This window comes from Trachypithecus francoisi, unplaced genomic scaffold (assembly GCF_009764315.1).
Source record: "Trachypithecus francoisi isolate TF-2019V2 unplaced genomic scaffold, Tfra_2.0 Lachesis_group0, whole genome shotgun sequence".
Taxonomy (NCBI): Eukaryota; Metazoa; Chordata; class Mammalia; order Primates; family Cercopithecidae; genus Trachypithecus; species Trachypithecus francoisi.
In genome coordinates, this window is record NW_022681453.1 from 39779900 (window position 1) to 39807819 (window position 27920).

Sequence of the window (27920 nt, forward strand, 5' to 3'; positions counted from 1 at the left end):
GGGACTTAAAATATGTAACTCTGTTATACACAAGGAGGACAAGGAAGCGCTCGTTTTACAGGGCTGGACATCCTTAGGTCACAGTCATCATACCTCTGTACTGCTGCTGGGCTCATAGTAAGTATTAAGGAGGACCTTCCTCTGAAGAGATTCAAAGGAAGTATATGAAAGGAAAAAATGAGAGTGTGACTTTTGGTGTCATAAAATGTTTCTAAGCAGGATAAGTGACATAAGAGAAATGAGAGGCTAGATGTTCACACAGATCAAAGTGAGATCTGCAAAAACATGTGTCACATAAAGAGCAGAGGGCCTAAAAAGAAATTATTTAGAGGTCAAAACAAAGAATCTCAGAGAACAAATAGATACAAAGGCAGGGGTGTCCACTAATCCTCTTCAGCTGTTAGCAGGACAAGGGTCAGTATAATAGAAGTGGATAATTATGAAGGAGGGATTTGAATAACCTAGAGAAAAAGGATGGAGAAAGAAAACATCTTAACTACAAAATACCTTTCCAACCTGAGCCCAGAAGAGTATCAATATTTTTCTTCTTCTTCTTCTTTTTATTTTTTTTTGAGACGGAGTCTCACTCCGTCGCCCAGGCGATCTCAGCTCACTGAAAGCTCTGCCCCCTGGGTTCATGCCATTCTCCTGCCTCAGCCTCCCGAGTAGCTGGGACTACAGGCGCCCGCCACCAGGCCCAGCTAATTTTTTTTGTATTTTTAGTAGAGACGGTGTTTCACCGTGTTAGCCAGGATGGTCTCAATCTCCCGACCTCATGATCTGTCCGCCTCGGCCTCCCAAAGTGCTGGGATTACAGGCATAAGCCACTACGCCAGGTCAATATTTTTCTTTAAAATAATATAATGGATATAAAAACATAATGAGAAAAAAATATAGGACTACAGAACTTGTGATCCAGTGCAATAAAGAAGACATTAACAAAGGTGCATTAATGGTTAAAAGGTGTGGAAAATCAGTAACTTTAAATTGCACTTTGGTAATTGTGCAAGGTACCACACACTAAGAAACACTAGCTTTGAGTCAAGATAAAAGGCGCCTATCTAGCAAAGAACACTAGGATGGTTTAAGGGCAAAAAGAGGAAAAAGAAAAACAGCCACCAACAGTGTCTAATTTCTCCCCCTATTCCATATCTGAGCCTTTTGATCTCAGAAAGTCCGTCATATGTTTACTAGTGTCTGGATATGATCCAAATATTCTGTTCAGCTCTCTTTTACATTTTATTCTATCGAGAAAGATTTGGCTAATGAAATCTATTATGATGTCAAAAGGTAGCTGACAACATAAAATGTATCCTGCTGAGTTGATGCCGCACACGGCTAAATTTACAACAACACAAGTATCATAAAAATTATAAGAACTGCAAATTAACCACTGCTTTCTAGTTCACTGACATAAATAATGGTAAGGACCTGGATAACTTCCAAACATCTTTACCATTGTTTAATTTGTCAAAATCTATCAAGAGCATTTCAACCACAAACCTGTCCTCTAAGGTACATTATCATTCCCACGCTCAGATTAGCATCGGTGGCAACGAAGGAAGACTGTATAATTACTAGGGCTCCTGGAGGAGTCTCCTCTCCCTGTTGTAACTCTTCAACGTGTTAGTGTCTCACTCTTTCTTAAGTACAATTCTTACTCTCAATTAGTTATTTAAGATCATTAAAAAATTGGGCTCTAATTTTGTAAGAGATGTTTCTCTGCTTTCAAAAATTAGTCCCTCATTACAGTGTTAAGGTTCCTACTGGGCTCAAATTAGCAAGATTTTCTGTTTACTTCATATTTGTGAACCAGGAATGCTGGTAGCAGTATGGTACGAGAATAGTTAGCTGACGGCTGTTGGGAAGCCCAGCAGGTAGGGAGGTCGCACACTGAAACAAAATGACAAAGACAATAATTCCTCTCTGAGAGAAAGTTAAGATACGGAATCACATGGCTTCTTCCACTAGCAATCGAATCTATGGACCATTCACATAAACGACAAGAAAATGACTTTAACATACATGTAAAATCTCTTCTGAAAAACCATGTTTCATTCATAGTGAATATAATAAAGTCGTGGCTAAACTATTTTATTGCTCACAGACAAACACCCAAATATGTTTAACAATAATAAAAAGGCTGAAGAATTATTTCATGTCAAAGATAAATATCCTTTTAAACATCTTTCAGTGAGGAAGTATCTTTTGATGCATATGTGTATGTGCCTGTGTATGTGCATGCGTGCTTGCGTAGATAACCCCCTGCCTCCCTATTTTCCCACTGACATATGTCTAGAACAAATTTACAATACTGCTGAAAAGAATTAAGTGTTTCGCCATAGCTTTGTTAGCAAAAATAATCAATCAGTAGCATCAGTGTCTAAGTAGAAACTATATATGTATCTGTGCAGAAACTAGGCAGTTCTAACTCTCTGATTTGCCCTAATACATTGAGTGTATGGAGACGTTCGACAGATACTAAGTAAATCTAGCATACACTACTTGTGCCCAAATTGGTTTATTTCACATTTCTGTATTTTGGGGGGAAAAGCAATTTCTGTATGACAGATGCACCTGGAGTTTGCCACGTGGCCTCCACACAGAAAAGGCTATAGAGTCATAGATTTAACAACAAGAAAATTGTATTTTATTCTTATTTGTTAAAAAAAAAAAAAGCGTATTTTTCCCATGGAACATGTTTGTATTGAGTTAGTCCATGTCTACACAGAGTAAGTGAATAGTGAAGATGAAACAATGATCTGGGTAAATCAAAGCTCCCTGCTATCTGCTACTGAAGTTAATGTTGGTTTGGCCTCAACTGGACCCTACCAGCTGCCCACAATAAAAAAAAAATTAATATACTGATTAAATAAAGCCACTAATCTCTCATCTCTCTTTACCTGTGTAAATATGGCCTAAACGTCTCCATCAATGTCAGGAAGCCACTATAAAACTAAACTTTTTCAGAGAGTGTTTTAATTCTTAAACCCCAAAGCTTAATGAAGTTCTGAGAGTGGGTAACATAAGAAGAGTTTTCTTTTGCTTTCTTTGAGAAAATCTGTACCTAAAAACAGAACCCCAAAATGTATGAAGCAAAACTGACAGAGCTGACAGGAGAAATAGACAACTTCAGAATAATAGCTGGAGACTTCAATACTCTACCAATCCTAGATAGAATGAAGCAGAAGATCAGCAAGGACACAGAAGGCATGAACAACACTAGGAACCAACCAGTCCTAACAGATATCCATCCATAGCAACTTCCACCTAATGACAACGGAATATACACTCTTCTCAAGGACACTCTCCAGGATGTACCATATTCTGAACCATAAAACATGGCTCAGTAAATTTAAAAGTATGTCATCCAATTACAAAGAAATGAAATTAGAAATCAATAACAGAAAAATGTGGGAAATCCATAAACAATGGGAGATTAAACTACACACTCCTATATAAACAAAAAATCAAAGGAGATTAGAAAATACTTTGAGATGAATGAAAATGAAGACATACTAAAACTTATGAGGTACAGGTAAAGCAGTACTCAGAGGGAAATTTATAGCTGTAAACACCTACATTAAAAAAAGAAGAGGCAAGGCGTGGTGGTTCATGCCTGCAATCCTAGTACTTTGGAAGGCAGAGGCGGGAGGATCACCTGAGGTAAGGAGTTCGACCAGCCTGTAATCCCAGTTATTTGGGAGGCTGAAGCAGGAGAATCGCTTGAATCCAGGAGGCAGAGGTTGCTGTGAGCTGAGATCGCGCCACTGCACTCCAGCCTGGGTGACAGAGCGAGACTCCATCTCAAACGAAAAGAAAAAAAAAAAAAAGAAAGATTTGAAATAAAATCTTACTAGGATTTAATGAACTGATTAACAAATCCACCAACATATCCTAGAGCTTGACGCTCCAGTCATAAGACTGAACAACTTCTACAGCAATCATCTTTACTCAGTAAAGACAAAGGTTTGAAGTTGTATTATCTGGAATGTTTCAAAGTTATTTATCCATGGAAACTTTTGGTAGAACATGCATGAGTCGCTTCTCAATGATTTCCTAAGTGAGGAAACAGAGATCACATAACAAGTTAGCCAAAAGTACAGCTTTAAAACACAGGCTTCTGAATTTGAATCTCATGTTTTTTTTCTGCGACATAAATAACTAGTCTTATGAATTAAACTTTTTTGCAGCTTATCAGATTTACATGCTGCAAGCTACTAAATCTTTGGGTTACTACTGCCATTCTCTTTTCTAGATGTCCATATGAGGTTCCATGTACACATCAGGAATTAATTACAATCTATTTTACAAATCATTTCATAAATCAAGGATGAATCTTTATTCCTAAAATCACCAGGGACTTAGAGGAAACCATGAGATGTGCTCTGGGAGACCTGAAAACACAAACCCTATACAGATAGTGGAACAGATACCATATTATTCCTAGTCAAATGATCTAAGAAGGCAAAGCAGTGAAAAATCTGGATTATAAAAGCAAACAGGCTGCACGCAGTGGCTCACGCCTATAATCCCAGCATTTTGGGAGGCTGAGGCAGATGGATCACCTGAGGTCAGGAGTTTGAGACCAGCCTGATCAGGAGTTCAAGACCAGCCTGACTAACAAGGTGAAACCCCATCTCTACTAAAAACACAAAAATTAGCTGGTCGTGGTGGCAGGCTCCTGTAGTCCCAGCTACCTGGGAGGCTGAGACAGGAGAACTGCTTAAACCCACGAGGAGGAGGCTACAGTGAGCCGAGATCCTGCCATTGCACTCCAGCCGGGGTGACAGAGAAAGACTCTGACTCAAAAAAAAAAAAAAAAAAGATAAAAAATAAAAAACAGACCTTGATCGAAGTGTAAAATCTACCTCTTTCTTTTTTTTAATTTTGAAATAATTATAGACCGTAAGAAGTTGCAAAAGTAGTACAATACCATATACCCTTCACCCAGTTTTGCCCATCAATGACATCTTATACAGCTGTATACAGTATCAGAACCAGGAAATTAGCATTGACACATTACAGTTAACTAAATGACAGGTCGTATTCAGTTTGGGTTATTTCTTCTGTAATCCTAGGCAATTTAATAACAGGCAGTGTCTCTGCGCCTCAGTTTATTCATCTGTAACATGTAGGTGATAAGAGGAGCTACTTCATAGTACTTATAAGAACTCAGTAAGATGGTGCTAGTACATTGCTTATAAAAGTAGCTGTCATACAGAACAAACGGCCAAATTATAATTATTAAAACTTCCGGGATTTCCAGTTTGCTCTGACCCTTTCCCCGAGGTCCTTCCTAGTTCTCACTAACAGAGATAGCATCTGCCACCATTTATAGTTTCATCCCAAAGTACAAAAACACTAGAAAAACAACAGAATGTAGCCCACTCTAAAGACTGAAAGGAAATGTAACTCAAAATTTCTCTTCTTATGTGCATACATGTATTTTTTTTCTTAGTGTTTCCAACAGTGAAATGACTCAGGTGCTACTGACAATGCCCTCTGAGGCCTCTAGGAGAGAAAGGAGTGAATTAAATAAAATAGCTGGACCTTACACCAATATCTAAGAATAATCTTACACTTCAAATGGCTTTGTGTCCTTTTTTGTTGGGTTTTGGGGGCAGGGAAGGTAAGTTCTTTTTCTTCTCCCTATTATGAGTTTTTAAATTTCAATTAGATTTTTTTTTTTTTTGAGATGGAGTCTTACTCTGTCACCCAGGCTGGAGTGCAGTGGAGAGATCTCAGCTCACTGCAACCGCAGCCTCCTGGGTTCAAGCAATTTTCCTGCCTCTAAGACTACAGGTGTGCACCACCACGCCTGGCTAATTTTTGCAGAGATGGGATTTCACCAAATTTGGCCAGACTGGTCTCGAACTCTTGACCTTAAGTGATCTGCCCACCTCGGCCTCCCAACGTGCTGGGATTACAGGCATTGAGCCACCATGCCTGGCCTTCAATTAGATTTTCTGAATCAAACAGATTAAATGCAAGCCTGGATCTACCCTGTCACAGTTTCCAAACCTACTGGTGTCAACACTAAGGAAAGCAGGACTCTTTAAGAGCTGGGTTTTTTCATTGGTCTTAAATAGATCTCTGTTTGGATGTAATTTTTGTACATGCAAGAAAGAACTACATATAGAAATAGTTCCACACACAACCAAGGCCTCCCCATCTGGGCACTGTCCCACAGTCCTGTTGACCCTTGCCCTCAACCAGTTGTGTGAGTCCATCCATCCGCCATCTCTCTGGTTCTGGCACTGCATACATACATCAGTACTGAGAATGTTCCAGGACCTTCCCTCCTTCACAGCTATGTTTTAAGGATACAAACGTTTAATTTACAATGAGGAAAGAAGAACTCTGCTGGGGTTTCCCCTAACCCTAAAATTTTCATACTTTGAGAACAGGTGAATGGAAAACATTAACCTAAGGAATTTTTGCTATCTTTTTTTCTATTCTTCTTCTGTCATTTTGCAAATCAGCTGCATTTTCAAAACTTGCCACCCATAAACAGTGTGAAACACTAAAGTGTCTGCTGTTTCTATCAACAGACATCATTTGGAATCAGTTAAAAGGACAAATAATATGTCCACTAATCAACCAAACAGCTAAAGTAGACATCTTTGGTCCATTTTAATACCCGGACTTCTCTTCTCCAAAAATCAAACAAAATAAGAATCATATTTGAAGCTCGGTATTGTGGCTCACGCCTGTAATCCCAGCACTTTGGGAGGTCAAGGCGGGCAGATCACCTGAGGTCAGGAGTTCGAGACCAGACTGATCAACATGGCGAAACCCCCTCTCTACTAAAAGTATTAAAAAAATTAGCCAGGCGTAGTGGCATGTACCTGTAGTCCAGCTGCTTGGGAGGCTGAGGCACGAGAATCACTTGAACCGAGATCATGCCATTGCAGTCCAACCTGGGCAAAAGAGCAAGAGTCCGTCTCAATTTAAAAAAAAATCATATTTGGATCATTTCAGCTTTGACTTCAGATTAGGGCAGGCATCTTAAATGAAATGATTTCCAAGGACATTACTTAGTGCTAAGATCATAGGAAAATAATTTAACAAATACAGAACTAGATACATTCTATACCACATATATCAACTAGCTAGTTTATAAGCCTTGGTTTCCCAAGATTTATTTGTAATTGGATCAAAGAAAAGATTTGGGGATACAGGGAAGCAACTTATTTTTCATTTTATAAAATATACCAAAAAAGGCTGGGTGTGGTGGCTCACACCTGTAATGCCAGCACTTTGAGAGGCCGAGGCAGGCGGATCACCAAGTTAGGAGATCGAGATCATACTGGCCAACATGGTGAAACCCTGTCTCTACTAAAAATACCAAAATTAGCTGGGTGTGGTGGCACATGCCTGTAGTCCCAGCTGCTTGGGAGGCTGAGGCAGGAGAATCTCTTGAACCCGGGAGGCGGAGGTTGCAGTGAGCCGATATTGTGCCACTGCACTCCAGTCTCAGCGACAGACTGAGACTCTGTCTCAAATATATATGTATATATGTATGTATATACACACACACACATATATATACCAAATGATCAAAACCTGGTGTCCTAACCGAATTGAAAAGATGCCTTTAGCTTTGTGGGCCACTATCCCTTGTCCAGTTCTAACTGCCTTTTTCTCAACATGAACATATGTTTCCCTTAAAATTACTTCTTTTTTCCTACCCTGGTGTTATGCAAGATCCCTGCTTATTTTGGCGATGAAAACAAAATAAGAAGAGCCACCCAGAGTTCTCCATTCCAAAGAGAGGAGCTTCCCAAGAAAAGCAAAGTTCTACTGTTGTATTTCCTTTCAGCACTGCTGAGAGCAGGCGGCATTCTTCAGTGCAGAAATTCAGTGCAGATGGGGGAGCTGGTCCTGAAATACCTATTAGAACCGTGAACGGCAGGTGTGGGCAGGGACTACCTATAGGCTATAGGTTTGAAATCACTTAGTTTTTGTTAAAAAAAAAAAAAAAGAGGAGTGAGGTGGTTAAGTAGGCCCAATACGCAATGAGAAAAAGTGCTTTTCAAGCACAAAATATAAGGAAAGGAGAGGCTTGGCATTTCAGAGAGAGCCGAAGAAAAACTAAACTCTCAGACTGAGAAGGCAAACTTTGACTTTATTTCTATGATCAAAATCCTCACAAAAATGGCCATAGGCCTAAGGTGAAAGCTTTAAAAATTTGGGAGGGGGCTAGCATGCTTATGTAAGAAAAACAAAGAGCAGGGTGCATATAGGATATTGGTTTCAATGAGGAAGGGCGAACGCCAAGAACAGTATAAGAATTAAGTACTCACATAATAGATCACTGTGAGCAAAGCTCTCCTGCAGATGTTGGAGTTGGTGAGCTAAGCCTCACACTTGGAAAGGTTGTGTGACTGGAGCCATGATATATAAAGTAAGACCCAAACGCCAAAGTTTTGATTTAGCCAAGCAAACGTGGCTGTTTTTGTTGGGTGGAAGAAGCATTTTTTTTCACCGAGCAAAGAATTACGGTAAACATCTGCTAACCATGACCACAGAAAAGGTGGTTGTTTTCATCCAAGGTTATTTTAAAGGAATAAATTTAATTAATACAACCACACAGTCATAGTATCCAACCTTATAATAAGTCCGCTTGCTTCTATCCACAGACCTATTCATTAACGAAGCACTTAATTGAGAAAGTTTCCTAATGTTGCCTTTACGGCTTCTTGAGGACCACGGATGTGGGGTAAGACTTTTCCATCTCAAGGGATGCTTGAAAACCCAAGCAGACTTCAATTCTTATCTCATTCCTCAGGCAGTTGTTTTCCAGAAGGTTCTCTTGCTCTATTAGCGAGACTTTATTATAATACACATATTATTTAGGCAACTAAAACCCCATTAAAAAAATTAATGAGACCGAGGCAGGTGGATCATGAGGTCAAGAGATAGAGACTACCCTGGCCAACAGGGTGAAATCCGTCTCTACTACAAATACAAAAATTAGCTGGGCGTGGTGGCGTGCCCTCTCCTGCTGAGGCAGGAGAATCACTTGAACCCGGGACACGGAGGTTGTAGTGAGCCAAGATCACACCATTGCACTCCAGCCTGGCAACAGAGCAAGACTCCGTCTCAAAAAAAAAAAAAAAAAAATTAATGTTCTAATAGGTTGAAAGCTTTACCTCACATATAAATGTCCTAGGCCACATCTCTCTCTCAAACTGCTCCTTTGAAAGTAACTATAAGAATTAATAGAATCCAGAATGGTTTGGGTTTTTAAAAATTCCTTATTTGGTTCTTTCTCTAGGAAAGAATGGGGTGGTAGAGAAGCTAGCAGGAAGCTGAATTATTCAGGCTGACTGTCATTCAGATCCGTCAAATTACAGCTCAAAACACCACTTTACCTTTGAACAACCAGTCATACCTGCTCCAAAATGAGAGTCACCCATAATTATTATTAAATGTTCCTAATTAAGATAAAACAATCAAATTCATAAAAACTTCCACTTCCATTCTGACTTAAACAAACTTCTGCCTCTACCTTCAATATTAGAAGAGCCTTCTAGATTTAGAAAAGCTGGTTTTGCATAAACTACATGCTAGTACTGAATAAAAGTGAAGAACTAAGGTTTACTATTTCTGGCCTAGGGTCATGTCAATATCATCAATAAACAAGATACTAAGTTTGCTGAATGTAAAGAACAGAGTCTGCTGGGCGAGGTGGCTCATGCCTGTAATCCCAGCCACTTTGGGAAGCCAAGGTGGGTGAATCACCTGAGGTTGGGAGTTTGAGACCAGCCTGACCAACATGGAGAAACCCCATCTCTACTAAAAACACAAAATTAGCCAGGAGTGGTGACCCATGCCTGTAATTCCAGCTACTCAGAGGGCTGAGGCAAGAGAATCGCTTGAACATGGGAGGCAGAAGTTGCAGTAGGCGGAGATCGTGTCACTGCACTCCAACCCGGCAACAAGAGCAAAACTCTGTCTCAAAAAAAAAAAAAAACAGAGTTGTCTCTCCTTATACACAGGGATACATTCCAAGAACCCCAGTGGACGTCCAAAACCACAGTTAGTACTGCACCCTATGCACATTATGCTTATTCCTATACATGCATAGCTGTGAAAAAGTTTAATTTATAAATTAGCCACAGTAAGAGGTTAATGATAATGAATAACAGGACAATTTTAACAATGCTGTAATAGAAGTTACGTGAATGTGGTCTCTCTCTAACTATTTTCTTGTACTGCACTCACTTATTTTCAAATCATCGTTGACTGCGGGTAACTGAAATCACAGAAAGTAAAATCATGGATAAGGGGAAACTACTGTATTTTCTCTCTTTGATTTATCTATTTCCCATAGAACTAGAACACAGCAATTCATCAAGGCCAGACTTCAGTAAGCTTATTGAAAGAATAAATACTAAATTCATCAACTCCATTTATTCCAACAGTTGTAATATCAAACAGGGTCCCAGATGTTGGACCAGACTAAGAGCAGCTTAGAAGCTTGGAGTGGGAGGCTGTTGGTGTTTCACCTTTTCCACCCACTAGTCTTCAACCAGTACCTATTAAATACCTCCCCGGTGCCAGCCAGTTGCTGTGTTCAGTGTGTGTGTGTGTGTGTGTGTGTGTGTGTGTGTGTGCATGCACGCACATGCATGTGTGTATAAGTGTATGTACACACGGGTGTGTGTGTTGAGCAGAGGAGGGAGTAAAGGGGGAGATGCTATCATTTGAATGTTATTGATACTAGACAGAATCTTGAGGGATAATTTACACAGGTTTTAAGGTTCAACGAGTCTGGAAAATTACTCTGTTTGTTTGTTCGCCTTCCACAATGCTAACTGTTATGTGTGTTAAGAAAGGAAAGAAGGTAGGCAGAGATGAACACAGAGGAAGCAAGCAAGTTTTTGACACCCCAACTTCCCTTAAGTGATGATGAACCATTAGACAAGAGACCGGACTACAGAGGCTGCAGTCTATTTAATAACCATCAATGCCTTCAGCTATAAAAACAAAGCCAGCCTAATGTAGCCCACTAATTCTGCCCCAACACAGTCAAGTTTCATTTTTATAAGTAACTCCAACATCAGAGGCCACTGTGGTCAGAACTGGAATATAACAATATGCCACTACACTAAATTATGCTTAAATAAAAATGCAATGCATCCACCATATTTGTATAATCAAGGTATTAAATCAGCTATAATTTCCAAGCCTTAAAAGAAAATTCCAAGCTTTTATGTATATTCCTAGTGAAAGATAATGTGATGAATGTCATAATAAAAAAATAGTAGGAGGAAATAATTTTTTATCCTTTTTAAATTTTCCTTATGAAATGCATCATTTTAACATAATGCACTTCAACATAGCTACCCATAAATGTAAATTTGTTTTGATAAAATGAAGAGCCTTTTAATCCAAATTGCACAGTGATGCTTCTACACTGATCTGTTATAACTTAGTAATCAGAGTTAACAGACTGCCTAATTAACCAAGTCATCATTTGCCAAGATCCAAATATGGGATGAATTGTGGGCCAAGGAGAAAATATGATGGACATGAAAATTATTAATTCAGGGAAGCATTAAAAGCAGGTGAAATTAAAGTTTTCTGCTAAATCTCACCATCTTTAATATCTTTAATTTTTAAGGTGTAAGTAACATGCAAAAATAAAAAATATATTCCATCCAGGGCACATGGAAAAACATTTATATCAACTAGCAAAATGGACGTAACTAAATGTTAAGCCTTTGACAACTGATGAGGTATAAAAATCATAGATACCCTTTGATAACAAGTAATATCGATTGAGGGCTGACCAGGTGATAGAACCATATTTGGTATTTCACATGCTCCAGATATTTATTCCCTATATCCCTAACCCTTCGGGAGGTACTATTTTTATCCTCAGGCACCAGATGAGAAAACTGGGGTTCAAAATATTCCGTTGCCCCCAAGAATGTATGAATAAACAAATAATATCCGATCCTTTCAAAATTGTTAGGGAAGTGATTGCTAAAATTCTGTAATTTAACTCACTGACATTTTTCCCAAGGGGGTTTCATCCATTCACTTATTATGCATTATTAAGAAATAGGAGATAGGGGTGACTTGGAAGATGTCAGATGGCTCACATGTACAAAAATGTTTCATCATTAGGATATTATTTCCACCACTTACATTTTTTATGTGACCTAAAAGACATATGCATTTTGACTGGGCTAAGTTATTTTATAAGCCCATTTTTCTGGGTCATTCTTAAGCAAGTCTGAGTGTAATATAGGGTTTAATCCTACTAAGTCCACCAATAAGACCATCTTTCCCTTGGCTACTTGGCAACTCCTATTCATCCTCTGAGGCATCATTCCTGCTATGAGGCCTTCCAATCTCCATTCTCCAATTCCCTCCCCAATCAAAACGCACAATCCACCAGTATTCTTGTAGCTTCTCTATCACCAGATTATAATTGACTTTTCTGTCTACCTTGCACATATAAGTATGTTAAAATCAAGCATCTTGCCTTAGGACCACAAACTGTGGCAGATGGTAGGTGGATGGTTGGAGAAAAGAATGAATAGAAGGAAGGCAGGCAATGAATGAACTCTATACTCTTCGAGGACAGAGGCATGGTAGCATTTCTGAGGCACAGCCCACTTTCAAGGTAGTAAATGTCATTGAAGATGTCAAGCATTAGGCAGACAACTTTCTGGGAAAACTCCCATAGATGACATTCAGTTGTGGGTTAGCGGAACCACATGGTATTTAAAGGTTCCTTCCACCCTATAATTCTATGTATTTGCTGTGTATCAAGTATAGTACCTGACGTGGTACATAAACATAGTTCACTTTCCCAGAATTCTGTCCCTTTCTTCTGAATCCAGCACTCTTTTCACCTACTTCCCATTGTTTTGTGTAGGTCAAAGGCCATCCATGCCTTTAGAGATGGACACATGACCCATCCTAGGCCAAGCAGGACCTCCCACCTCCCCCAACTCACTCCTGCTCCAGCTCCAGTGAGTGTTTCAGCGAAAGGCATGTGGCACACACCAGACCAATCACAGAAGCAGGAAGATCCCGACTCTGTGACAGCTGCTAGAACTCTTAAGAAAAGATCTTTTCTGCTGGAGTTGCTACAAAAACAGACTCATGAAAGGTCATCCTGCCACAACCAGGGAATCACCTCCATAAATGAATCCAACAGGGAGCACACAGCACAGCCAGGAGACTGCCACTAAGACTTAATGGCATGATCAGAACCTCCCGCTCCAGATTTCCCTGGAGCTAGTTCCAAAATCCTACTTTTCAACATTATGAGCCAATTAATTCCCCTTTATGACTAAGCTGGTCACTCAGAACCAAAAAGACCTAAAATATGGTGAGCTCAGTATTTTAAGGCACCGACACTTTAGAAGTGGGCTGTCTACTCTTTGTGTTAACAAGGCAATATGAATACTTCAAACCTTTTAAGTCAAAATTGCTTATTTGTGGTCTCTTGAAACTGGCATTCATACATTTCATCAAGCCTAATATTTTACTAATATTTGGAGGTCAAAGTCCTTGGCATACAGTTTATAAACCTGTAATTCTACTGACTAAGTAACCAAAGGTCTTCTACTCTGTCAGCCAATGTTACCTTTCAGTACCCCAGATTCACCCTGGTAAATAAAAAGCCTTCCAGGTGAATGTTTCCAAGAACTAAAAGAACATTCTGAACCTGCTTGCTGGGAAAATGCCCAGGTACAGGACCGAAGCTTTGGGAGGGAGACCCTCTCGCTTTTCACACAGGTGATTGAGCAGAACAAATCAATTATTAGGTGGTCAGAGGCTAACATGAAGTAAAATGAGGGCTACAGAGATGAGGTTAATTAGAATAATGTCCCAGAGAAAAATGACTCAAAGATCTAGAGAAAATGTCTTAACAGGCACATCCAACTGGAGATAGAAGAATGGCAATTAAGTGGTTGTCCTTGTTCCTAATCAAATGGGGACATACTTTTATTTCCCATAGCTCCTGTGTTAGCAAAAAGAAAGCATTTGAAGAAGTCTAGTAAGATCAAGCAGGGCCTATTAGACAGCACTGAGGTATAATGGCTCCACATGCAGTCCCAGAGTGAAAAATTTATGTGAAAACAAAATAATGCCTGCACATCAATACCCCAAAAATACGTGTGCATGAGGAAGACCGCATGGCACAGTGATTAAGAATCAGGGTACGGCCGGGTGTGGTCGCTCATGCCTGTCATCTCAGCACTTTGGGAGGCTGACGTGGATCACCTGAGGTCAGGAGTTCGAGACCAGCGTGGTCACCATGGCAAAACCATCTCTACCAAAAATACAAAAATTAGCCAGGCATGGTGGCATGCATCTGTAGTCCCAGCTACTTGGGAGGCTGAGGCAGGAGAATCACTGGAACCAGGGAGGTGGAGGTTGCAGTGAGCCGAGATCGCACCACTGCACTCCAACTCCAGCCTGGGCAACAGAGCGAGACTCCATCTTAAAACAACAACAACAACAACAAAACAGGGTATGATGGGAAGGAGTTTCCAGGTTCAAATCCTAGCTTTGCTCCATATAAGCAGAGGGTTCTGGGTGAGTCATTTAACTCACTATTCTTCAGCTTCCTCACCTGTAAAATGAATTTTTAGAATGATGATTACTTCAGAGTTATTGTGAGTTAATAAATATCAAAGGCTTAGAATCATGTCTGGCACATAGACAGTAAAGGTAGCTATTATGGGGTAGACCTTTCACAAGCTACACTGTTTCTCTTAAACAACTGCTGTTTATTGAGATTTTTTAGGATTAGATATTTCATGAGTTTAGAAAATTCTACTTCCACCTCTCCCTACTTTTTAAGCATGCAGAATATTGGTGATAGCATGAAATGCAAGTTCCTCTAGGTACATACATGTAGATAAACCTAAGAAGGTCTAAGCACCAATTATTCTAGGAGTAGAATCCCAAAGAAACTGCCATGTTTAGGAAGTGAGTCAGGAGTGGGAGACTATTTTGTGTTTCCATTAATGAATAACTGGGGACAGACGTGGACAAAGACAGGACACAGGTTCTCCTGGTTGGAATACCCAGGGCAAAACCTTTACTGATCCCCTGGGAAAGCTGGCATTGAGAAATTCAGCCCCAGAGCATCTTAACCAGAGTCACCTGGCACTGAGAGACTGCTGAACCAAACTGGACTCAAGACAATGCAGCAAAATTTCAAAACATTAAAGAAAAAACCCTCAGAAAGCTCCTAATCTTCCCCGCTACTCCTCAGGCACCAGGGTATTGAGAAGAGGGCAGCACAAGACCCTCAAGCATCCCATGTAAACTGCCTGATCAAGTCTCATATTACACAGATCTGTTTCCCCTTTCATGATTATTATTTTAGTTTCTGAAGTGATATTTGGCAACAGGGGTGTTATATATTTTTAGAGATGCAAAAAATCTGGGTGTTAGCCACTCTGAGGGTTATCATGAGTCTAATCAATGCATTTTTCTGATTTATTCACTTAGTTTGATTGAAACTTACTGGATTTCATCTTTTCCTTTCCTAAAAGGATATTAGTAACCATGTTTGATGCCTTAAACTATATTTTAATCATGTCCTTTTATTTTTAGGTTGCAAGAGCACACGTTATGAATTAATAAAAGAAATGGCTATTTTAATTTCCTAGATTACCCCAGTTACTCCATAAGTCGTATAAATAAGAGTATATGATTTGATAGATTTCATTCTTTTCCACCAGAAAGTCATGTGATACAGAGTGAGACAGGTCCCTCTCTCTGCTTCAACTTTTACATAAAAAATTCACAGTGAACAACAAATGTCAACCACTGACATGGTGGAATAACATAGCAAAAATAATAGATCATCTTCAAGCAGGTGGAAGAATTCGGTGTTAACAATGAAAGATATTTATATCTAACTCCTTTCAGACTACATAGACTTTGGTTTTCTATCAAAAGAGAAGTTATGTGAATTTTCAAGACAGATGATATCAAGTATATATTTTTTTTTAAAAAAAAAGAGAAGAGAATTGGGCTGGGAGCGGTGGCTCACACCTGTAATCCTAGCACTTTGGGAGGCTGAGATGTGTGGATCACAAGGGCAGGAGTTCAAAACCAGCTTGTCCAGCAAGGCAAAACCCCGCCTCTACTAAAAATACAAAAAGTAGTCGGGCCTGTAGTGCCAGCTACTAGGGAGGCTGAGGCAGCAGAATCGCTTGAACCCAGGAGCGGAGGTCATGGTGAGCTGAGATGGCGCTACTGCGCTCCAGCCTGGATGACAGAGCAAAACTCCAACTCCAGAAAAAAAAAAAAAAAAAAAGAGAGAGAGAGAGAGAGAGAAGAGAATTTACAGGAAATTTAAGATGCCCTCTATTGCAAGGCAGGAGATCAAACCAGCTCTGATTAACTTAAAGGCAAAACATATCCCCAGCAAGAAGGCATAGAGACACTGCAGCACCCCAAACTCTCAATTTCCATGGTTTTCTGGATATGGGTCAGGCTCCAAACACTGAGTCACTGCAGCGCTTGAGGTTTCTAGCATGTGTTACCTGAGACAGGTCACGAATATCCAACAGTCAACACGTCAACAACAAATATAAAACAGACTATCTCACTGCTTGCTTATTTGGTACTTTTTAAAGTTAATTCAGCACATGAAACATGAGCAAATATAATCGGGAATCAAGGTTCTTTGCCATCTTTGCCACCTCTAAAATGAACATCACAAGAAATCACAAGATGAGTTTTATCAGTGGAGGTCTCCAGAGCCTTTGCTGACACCCTTAAATCAACAGCACCGTTATTCTCATCCAGACCCTGTGCAAAGTGCTTTCTACATACCATCTAATTTAATCCTCACAATAGCTCAGTGGCTAGGTGATGCTATTACCCCTGCCCTAGGGAAGTAAACTGAGTCTTAGAGAGAGAAAATAATCTGTCCAGAAAAAGAGCCAATGAATGAGAGTGTTGGGGTTTGGGCTTGGATCCCAACGTCCTTAATCAATTTGTATCACCCACCATATCCTTCAGGCTCAAATGGCAAATGATTCTGTCTTCATGGGGAAGATAACGTATAACCTCTTCTGGATGGGACACGCAGAGTATGCAGTACATAGTGGGAACTTTCCAGAGAAAACCCAAGATCTGTATTCTATTCCTAAAATAAAGGTGACGTGTGTAACTTTGTTCCTTCTCTTACTCCCTCAACTGGATACAGTCCTCGTAGGTGCCATAAAAATACAGAAATTCACAGGGAAATCCCCAGACTTTGACTGATTCAACAAATACTGACAGCATGCATACCTACCACATGTTAGGCACTGCTGGCCATGGAGAAGCCACACTGAGTAAGACCTACTTCTTCCTTATTACCTGATAAAAAGGTGAATTCATGAAGGGACAGGGCTGTAACATATGGAACAAACAAGAGGTTTGGGTCAAGAAAAATAATAAAGGGGATGTCCTCTTTCATGTGGGTGGTCAGCAAAGGCATGTCCAAGGGGTTGATTTTTGAACTGAACACTAAGGGATGAGAAGGACTGAAGGTATCCCGTAGTTTGGAGGCAAGGGAGTTTTTATGGCATCTGAGAACAGTAATGGGGTTTAAATCAAATATTGGAAACTACGTGACAAAAGCTCAAAGTTTCCAAGAGTCTTTTGAACAAGCAAGATCTTCAAGCCACCATCTCCACATAGTGAACATGACGGAAGCAAAGCCTGTGTCAGGCAGATCCCTGATAACTACTACTAAAGGCTGGGGTCTGTCCCCCCAAAACCATCAATTCTGTGATATGGTGTCAATGTCAATGAATTAGCGCTGCAGGTTTATTATTATAGGTGGTGTGACTCTTACCAGTCTCACAGAACAGGGCTCAAAAACTCAAGGGACAGCCAGGGTCACATGGTTGGCACTGTTTTTCAGTCTGGGTACAAGTCACCAACTGAGTCATCCATGAGTACTGCTGACATTCTTTGCCACGGACCTGTGGCAGCTTCTGTGTGCAGATGACACAGTTCTTTGAGGGCCATTCCCAAGAAGATCTGTGGGGGACCAGGACCTGCTTTGCCGAGTCAGCGCAGAGGCAGGGATGGGGGATGAGGTGGCAGAAGATTGACATCATGTAGCATCAGCCTGCACGAGCGAAACCCTACGGTTTCAGATTATCATCAGCAATACCAACTTGAAAGCAGTTAGTGAATTCTGCTTGCAAGGCAGGCCCATCGTCTGACTAAGTTAAAAAAAAAAAAAAAAAAGGAATAAAAAAAGAACTGCATGCTTCTCAGGGGAAATCCTCAAAACAGGACCCAGAGACCTAAGCTCTGCTAACAGGGCTACAGCAGCTGTATACATAGCTGCACGTGTCCTTGAAGATGTGCATGAGGACAAGCTCCCAAGGCTCTACTTGCATTTACAAGGGAATACCAGGTAAGGAGCAATGGACTGTGAAACATGCATCATCTATCAGTAAAACAACCACCAGTGAACCAGCAACTGGATGGTAGAAGCTTGTCAGAGACAGATATTTCCACTGTATCACCTGGGGTGCCTAGCACAATGCTGGCATTTATGATGTACCAGGATCTGTGCTAAGCTCTTTACAAGCATCACCTCTCTAACTCTTTGTAGTGAGCTGGCTTCTATTTTTATCCCCTTTTCCAGATAAGGAGGCCATGGCACAGAAAGGTTAAGTAACTTGCCCAGGGTTGTTCAGCCAGGAAGTGGAAAAGGTGGAATCTAAGTCTAAGCCGATCTAACTTCAAAGCAGAAACTCTTAACCATGCCGTTACCCTGTATCCATAGCAGGCATCCAATGAGTGTCTGTGAATGCATCCATTACCCTAAGTTTTATGACTACTCATCACAGGCCAGTATAGGCAGAGAATGTATTATTAATACAAAGCATAGGGAAGTCTCATTCTATTCACTTTATGGGATAAAAAGTTTCAGAAGAATCATGTACAGGCCAATTTGGGACAGAAAATTTGGACAGGAATGGCTTACTTCTCCCGTGCACCCCACTCCCACGGTAATCTTTCAGCACAGATACAGGGAGCAACAAATCACAGAAATGTAGGGTGGAGAGTTCCGTCCTGTACTTGAGTCTGCGTAAGTACAGAGGGACAGTGGAAAGCTGTCAGCAATGTCTCCTGCCCTTATAGGGGGAACAGAATTGGTTGTGAGTGCACGCCGCTAAGATCTCATGCTAATACTCAAGCCTTAAGGAAATCTTACATCCACAGGAAGGAAAACCCACTAGACGAGCATATTTGAGAGTTTAAATTTTGCTTTATAGCTCTCTTAATAAAGAAATTTATTTATCAGATTTGCCATGGCGTGTTCAGTAAGAATATTATGGTCCTAAAATATTTACTGAGCTGTATCTCTGCTGAGAATTAAACAGGCTAAAATTCTAACATGTAAAATTCAAACAAGGCACAGTCAACAAAAGGCATTCGTAGAAAATAAATAAAAATTAAACATGTAAGCAAAACTGACAGCATGATTTCATATAAGTAACCACAATGGTTGCTCAGTAAGCATTCACCTTTTCTTAGTACTAGAACACAGAATTTACCTGGGACATCAAATTGTTCAAGTCTAAGGATTGCAGTTCCCAGATACCCTTATAGTTAGGGGTGGCTAATAGGATATAAGCAGGCATCACTGGGTAAGGCTGCAGGGAAAATACTTTAAAAAGGCCTGCCTCAGCCGAGAAAACTACTCTTTGTCTCTTCCTTTCAGGATGTAGAGGCAATGGCCTGAGAGCCAGCAGCCACCATGTGACCTTGAAGACGAAGGAAAGCACTTGAATAAGCAGAGCAGAAAGAAGACACGAACTGCTCTTCCTGGATGTTTTTATGACAGAATACTTAAATAATTGTTTATACTCATGTAGTTATATCTCTTACTAGAAAACAATTCTTAACTAATATAATGATATGAAAACATATCTACAGACGACACTACAATTTTCTCTGAGGAAAAAAAAAAAAACTAGAAAATTCATGAATTGGGATTCTGATTAACCCTCTATTCCCAAAGCTGTTTGTTTAAGTATGACTTTCCTTCTTAATTAGTATTGCTAGCCCAGGGAAGCATATTTGCTGAGCCTGTCTCTCTGTTTTGACATGCAAGACTTGTGAAATTCAAACATACTTGTAGGCATCCCAAGCATTATTATTTATTAAGGCCTATATTAAAGGTGAGATCTTACAGCACTCTCAGATTCTGATGATTAAAGGAAATTTAATCGTTCTTCATTGGCATTTGATCTTTAGCCTACCATAATCTACCCGCATATCCCTTCATCCATATTTGATACTAAAAAAAAAAAAAAGACATTTCAACAGCTTATCCATCAATTGTAAAATAGAAGGAATGTACAGACAAACCACATTACTCAGAAAATAAGAGAGCTTTCCCCCACACTCATTTCGTTCATGAAAGCCCAATGTGATTAAAAAGGTGAAGAAGTCATACTCCACAAGGTGAACTGGAATGACTGTAGAGCCGATCATCACATTCGTAAGGAGTTTCGAAATTTTCAAAGTGCTTTCACGTGCATTATATCTTGTTTCATCCTTACAACACCATCTTTCAAGGTAGTAAGGGCAGGTATTTTTTTTTATTCCTGTGTCTCGCAGATAAACGGTGTGCTCAAGGTCAGATGGAGTGGTACCTAGCGAAGTGTCAGGTTTACAGGTCAAATGTCCCTTTTTAATGCATCAGATCAAGGGACAGCCTACTATATTCTTCAGGCCAAATATGGCTTACTGTCTGTTTTTGTAAATAAAGTCTCTCTGGAGCAGAGTGACACCCATTTGCTTGTATATTATCTATAGCTGCTTTTGTGCTCTAAAGGCAGAGTTGGCTAGTTGGAAAAGACTGGCTCATGAGGATGACAATATTTGCTATCTGGTCTCTTACAAATGTTACCAACCCCTGCATTAGGTCTCCTTCCCACAAATATGATCCAAGTTATGAACCCTATTCTTGAAAACCATAAAGCTATCATGGGGGGTAGCAGCATTCAAATGCCTGCTAGCTTCAGAATCAGGCCCGATAATTAGAAAGGCCATTATCTTCTGCAGGATTACTATATCGACCACTGGGTCCCCTGCGAAGGTAGATGGCAATTTTTAGGTGGTATACAGCATCAGTGGTGTCTGTCACTTACCGTGAAAATTTAACGTGTCTCACAGCCATAAAAAGCCTGGGGTCACTGGGAGGGGGCATGCATAATGCCACAGGACTGCAATACACAGAGGGAAGCTGAAAGCAAAAGAAAAGAAGAGGTTAAGTGAAGGGGCAAATGGTGATGCTTCAAAAGCAACACAGACACGAGCCTTTGGTATCCCTCATTTACACACCACATTTACCTTCAGTATACAATCACGTATCTAAGCATCTATTTTATCCTTTGCCTTCTAGAATCGGCATTCCACCTAGCTCACAATCTGAATTACAGGAGAAGGATGCAAAATGTTATGTAGGTGAGTAAAACTGTCACTCTTGAAGGCAATGGCATCCACTTAGGAAGTTAAGTTCTTTATCTTCCATACTGTAATTTCTATTTCTTTTCTTTTCTTTTTTCTGAGACAGGGTCTCGCTCTGTCATTCAGGCTGGAGTGCAGTGGCACATTCAGGGCTCACTGCAGCGTCAACTTCCCAGACTCAAGTGATCCCAAGTAGCTTGAACTACAGGTGTGCACCACCATGCCCAAATAATTTTGGAATTTTAGTAGATAGGCTAAATTTTAGTAGGCCGGCTGGTCTCAAACTCCGGAGCTCAAGTGATACTCCTGCCTCAGCCTACAAAGTGCTGCAATTACAGATGTGTGCCACTCCCAGTAAATTCTCTTTCTTTCTATTTTTTTTTTCCAGATAGAGTCTTGCTCTATCGCCAAGGCTAGAGGAGTGCAGTGGCACAATCTCGGCTCACTGCAACCTCCACCTTCCAGGTTCAAGAGATTCTCCTGCCACAGCCTCCCAAGTAGCTGGGATTACAGGTGTCCACCACCATGTCTGGCTAATTTTTGTATTTTTAGTAGAGACAGGGTTTCACCATGTTGGCCAGGCTGGTCTCAAACTCCTGACCTCAAATGATCCACCCGTCTTGGCCTCCCAAAGTGTTGGGATTACAGGCATGAGCCACCGTGCTTGGCTTATAATTTCTTATTTCTGAAGATAAATTCTCATAATGACAGTGCTAACACATCCTGAGAAATAAGAAAAAGACGATCCATAGGTCCAAATGATAATTTTGCTATGAGTTTTGATCTTTCAGCCTGCCTCAATGCACCCAGTAGAAGAGACAGGAGGAAATAAGTACATACATGGACCCGGCCCCCACCCCAGCAAAACATACAAGTTCTCTCCTGCCAGCCAAACAGAAAATCTTACTTGCCACAGTTAGCAACTCTTTTTTTTCAGTTGCATTTCAAATGCAGAAGGAGATTGTGACACAGCCTTCTCATGGAAACAATCACTCTGTTCATATGCTGAGACTGCAAAGCTTTCATTGCTTGGTTAGGTTATTAGTAGAATATTTACCAAATCCAATTCCAAGTAAGTTGAAGTTGCTGACAGATAAGTCAACTCATCCTCAAGCACTTTCAGAAAGTTTTTGTGAATAGCTGTCAGTAGCAAGGTTTCACATGCCAGGTCTTTTTTTGCATAGATCCTTGAGATAATAATGCCATGTATATGGCCCTCAATATTAAATAAAGGACTCTCACTAATACAGAAAAAAATGGAACTACAGAATGGGTAGAAAGCCTGAGCTTTCGGGGCACGTACATGTATGTCTGTGTGCAGTGTTCTCTTTCAGTAGTAAATTCAGGTAACACTTTGTGAATTTACATGTTTTTAACCTACTCAGATGGAGAAGTTGAAACTAAAAAGGAGATGCATGAAGTTTTACGATTTGAATAGTCACCTGTCTCCGGAAACTATGTGGGTTGTCTGCGTACCAGAACTCAGAAGAGAGTTAAGAGATGGTGTTCCCAGTGGGTGTCTCTTCTAGATATGAGATAAACTCAGGCCAGATTTGTCCAAACTATGTTTTCTAGGTATCTGGTGTCTACTGTGCATAAACTGCCAAATATATCATGACTTCAGAATCTTCATTATTACATGAGTTTAATGTGCTGTGTGGGCATTTTCCCTCTTGAGCAAGGGAGCTTGAGAGTATGATAAGAATGCATCAAAAATGTTTTTAAGATAATTTCAGTTGGTAAAGGCTGTAATCGTTCAAACTTAATTGGTGAACTCATTAATGAGCAACTGCCACTAAAAGAAAGACGACCACTGTCATCGACTTATCAGAGCAATGAGATAATGAAGTTAATTATATTGTTTTCAATGGATTTACACTGGCTGCCTTTTAGATTCTACATTTCCAAACATTTGTTCTGACACCCCATGTGTCTGGTCTCTTAACGAAAAACTATGAGCTCTGGACTCCTTAAGGAAAAGTCGGCAGATCACAGCCTCACGTCAGGGCAATGCAATTGGAAAACTTTTCTCCCCTTTATTATCTACTTGTAAAATGTTATAAGCCTGTAAACTAGTTAATTTATGAGCCGTGTTAATAATTTGCTCACACTCGATCGCAGGTTTGGCAAACACAGTTTCCAAGGGATGTGGGAGGATAATTTGTAGGTCCGGCTTCTCTCCTATGGGGACACTAACTAATTTGACACAGTAACATGACATTGATGGCAGGGCACACTAATGACCATTCTCCAAGACAGGGCTGTCAGCCTGTCGTTCCAGTGAGAAGCCGGTCTGCTTTCACGGCTGCTCAGGACTGGATGCTCAACTAATTACTCAGACAGCGACATTAATGAGAGCCCTCATGTTTATTTTCAACATACTAACCAGCGCTTAGCTTCCATTTGTCTGATATGGTCACTGATTAAAATGTGTTTCATGAATAGTAAATTTGAACTCTAATATAACAAAGAAGCACCGGAGAAAAATAAGGAACAGCTAACTGGAAAACCAACCTGGTCCACGCAACTTGTTTTCTGCCTCATATATTGTCAAGGACAAAGTGACAGGTGGTGGGAAATGCCATGGAGTACCAAGAAAAGTGAGAGGAGTATTTTTAATGACACATGTCTGTAGACAAGTCTGACTTTTGACCAAGGCCCCTGGATCACAATACGGCCAAGAGCAGCTTCCATCTCAAACAGACATCACTAACTGTATTATACTGAATGAAAATTTGTGTTTTATTATTTATTCGTTTATTTATTTATTTTTGAGACGGAGTCTCGCTCTGTCACCAGGCTGGAGTGCAGTGGTGTGATCTCGGCTCACTGCAACCTCCACCTCCGGGGTTCAAGCGATTCTCCTGCCTCAACCTCCCGAGCACCTGGGACTACAGGTGCCCACCACAACGCCTGGCTAATTTTTTGTATTTTTAGTAGAGGCGGGATTTCGTCATGTTAGCCAGGATGTTGTGGATCTCCTGAACTTGTGATCCACCTGCCTCAGCCTCCCAAAGTGCCAGGATTACAGGCATGAGTCATCATACCCAGCCCTATTGTTTACTTTTTTGAGACAGGGTCTCACTCTGTTGCTCAGGCTGCATTGCAGTAGCATGATCTCTGCTCTTTGCAGCCTCAACCTCCCAAGCTCAAGCCATCCTCCCACCTCAGGCCTCCCGAGTAGCTGAGACTGCAGGCAGGTGTCACTATGTTGGGCTAATTTTTGTAGAGACAGTGTCTCACTGTGCTGCCTGGCTGGTCTCAAACTCCTGGACTCAAGCAATTCGCCTGCCTTTGTCTCCCAAAGTATTGGGACTACAAGCCTGAACCACCATGCCTGGCCTGGATGAAGATATTTAAAGTTAGTTTTTTCCAGGAAATGACCAAAATTTGCTTATATGTGTTTTTTGAACCTTACAAAAGTTTGATCTTTGATTAGTCTATAATATGATCTTCACAAACATTAATAAATGCTGTTGTATTTTTTTGAAAACTACTGTAAAACTATACTGCTGAGGATGTTTTAAAAAGTGTTTTTTAATATCCTCTTTTATGTCTTGTTTCTAATCTACTAAACCTTGCAATCAAGTTCTTTGTACTTTAAATTAAATTTCTATTTTAGTATGATAAATTTTGTCCTTCATTTTAGGGTGATTATAATTCTAAAATATTCATATAATCATGATTTAAAAATGAATAACTCTCAAAAAAAGGTGGGCTTAGATCTATTAAAGGTGTTAAAAAATTGAAAATGCTTCTGATATAGTTCATTGTAAAATATGCAATTCGAAATAAATAACAGTGGTAGTATTTCAACAGATGTTCTATCTGCCATCACGGATAAAGAATTCTACTCAATATTGTGTACAACTTCTGATTTTATAAAATAGCAAAATAAATATGAGTTCATGTAGATCACTTTGGGAAGGAAAATGTCATTGCATGCAACATTTCTTAAGTATGTATTCCTAAACTTACTCACTCTGAGACAGATCTGTAATTTTAGAACGCCAAAATGCCTAAATGGCACACAACATGTGGGAAGCAGATTCAGAGTGCAGGCTAATTTTTAAAATATATTTAAACAAGTATGTAGATAAATTGTTCCAACCCAGCATGACTGTCTCTGAATGCTGCCCTTCCCAGCGGACTTGCTGGAGACAGGTTCTCAGACTATCAGCACCTCTGGGCAATTTATGTATGGTAAGCATTTGTCCTCCATAATAATACAAGAAAATGTGGTCAGTGTGTGGCAGAGACTGGCTAAACGTTCATCAAATCCATTTCTTTCTCCTGAACACACAGCTGGAATGCATTTCCCAGCATCCCTTGTAGCTAGGTGGGGCCTGATGACTGAGTTCTAACCAAACAGATGGAAGTGGGTATACACTACTTTCATTCAGATCCTGAAGCCTCTGGCACCATGCTTAATGACTGCTTTCTTCCCTGGACTGTGGGCCCAGAGATCCAGTGAAGAACTTCTACTTCCTAGGGATAGTGGAGTCACTGGATGGAATTTGCCTGGGTCCCTGAAAGACCACATGGAGCAGAGCCACCACCACTCCTGTCCCCCTCAACCAGCACTAGACTGTGAGGTGCTCATGAATTAAACTGCACTGAGTTAAGCTCCCGAGCAGCTGGGACAACAGGCGTGCGCCGCCACGCCCGGCTAATTTCAAAAATTTCAAATTTTGGAATGTTGGTTACAGCTGCTAGTATCTCTTACCCAATACACGGACCTTTTCAATTTCTCCCTGGTTTTCACTTGGGTCTCCAGGTAACCATAAGTAAAGCAGAAGCTGTGTCAATTTCGAAAATTTTCTGAAAATATTTCATAGTTATGATTATTCGCTCCTCTAACACAGCTAAGGGTAGTAAAAGGAAAGGGAACCAACAGCTAATGTATTCCCAAAATGTGTCAGGCAGGGCTTTCCTTACTTAACCTTCACGTAGCCCATTAAGGAAGTTTGATTCCTGTTTTACAGATGAGAATACTGAGCTTCTAAGAAGTGAAATAAAACCAAATGCCACAGAATATTGATCCAGTTGACAGTTTCCTAGTTGAATGCCTTTTATTGTTGTTGTTGAATTGGCTTTTAATATCTAAACTTTACAGAAAATACAGGTTTTATTTATTTCTAAATAAAAGTTTTGTCTGCTGCTATTATAAAATAAAAAATCCTATCACAGCCTTCAAATTTAATGTAACATTTTTAATGAAATGGGTGAAGGTTAAGTGTCACATTGCAGTACAATTAGTAGAATATCAGAAACTTCCCTAGAGGTTCTGAAAACCCAGCCACAAAAGTGATGTGTCTCAGATGTTCTTCATGATTAAAAAAGAAGTCACATTTCAAACAAAACAAATGCATGTTGAGATCATATTAATTGTTGAGTAACTAATGTTTCAAACATTTTTACATCCTTAACATGATAGATGTGTACACATAAGACAAGTTACTATCTTTTAGTCATATTTTAGAAAAGAGTTGGTAAACTTTTTGTGTGAAGGAACACTTAGTGGATATTTTAGACTTTGGTGCCACAAGTTCTCTACTGCAACTACTCAGGTATTATAGTAGAAAAGTAATCATATGTAAACAAGTGGGTGTCGTTGTGTTCTAGCAAAACTTTATTTACACAAACTGGCAGTGGGCTGGATTTGCCAACTTCTGCTTCAGAACATTGATTGGGGGTTCTGCACATTGACACATAACACATTAAAATTTGTCCTATGTAAAATAATGGGAAATAGACTCTGGGCAGCATTTTCACTCAGGATATCTGACTGCCAGGGATGGATTACTGATGGTAAGGGTAATTGCCTTAATTTGCCAAAGCGTTAAGAGATGAGTGCTGGCAGGCTCAGCTTCCACTCACTCACCCCATGCCTGGTTCTTTCCCCTAAGTCATGCCACCTTTCCAAGGGCCCATGTGCCCACATAGAGAGCTTACTGGAATCCCAGGCCATTCTGAACAAAAATCCAAGGAATACTTGCAACAACCAAAAAATAAAAAGCTGAAGCTTTTTCTCATCAATACAGTCAAGCCCCTGTGTTAAGAGAGTGTAGGTAACAGTCACCTTAAAGTGACTTTATGTTGGACCTTTTTTAAAAAAGCAAAATAAACAATAGGTAGATTTTAGATGTCACTGAAAGAGTGAGACAGAAATGACATCTGCTAAAAGTTTCAAAATCAGGCATGAAGTTTCCCTAAATTAGAAGCAACCCGCTTTCTTGGGTTTAAAGGACATTCCAGCTGGGCACGGTAGCTCACACCTGTAATCCCAGCACTCTGGGAGGCTGAGGCGGGCGAATCACAAGGTCAAGAGATGGAGACCAGTCTGGCCAACATGGGGAAACCCCGTCTCTACTAAAAATACAAAATTTAGCCGGGCATGGTGGCGGGCGCCTGTAGTCCCAGCTACTACG

At 40.2% G+C, this 27920-nt stretch overlaps 1 protein-coding gene across 9 annotated transcripts in view; it reads right to left on the minus strand.

Moving 5' to 3' along the window:
* Positions 1-27920, minus strand: part of FOXP1 (forkhead box P1) — a 639577-nt gene that overhangs the window by 385964 nt on the left and 225693 nt on the right. For all 9 annotated transcript variants that reach the window (XM_033210432.1, XM_033210445.1, XM_033210429.1 and 6 more), the window contains one exon: positions 21171-21265. The gene's annotated coding sequence lies outside the window, so the exon portion shown is untranslated. The remainder of the gene's footprint in view (positions 1-21170; positions 21266-27920) is intronic.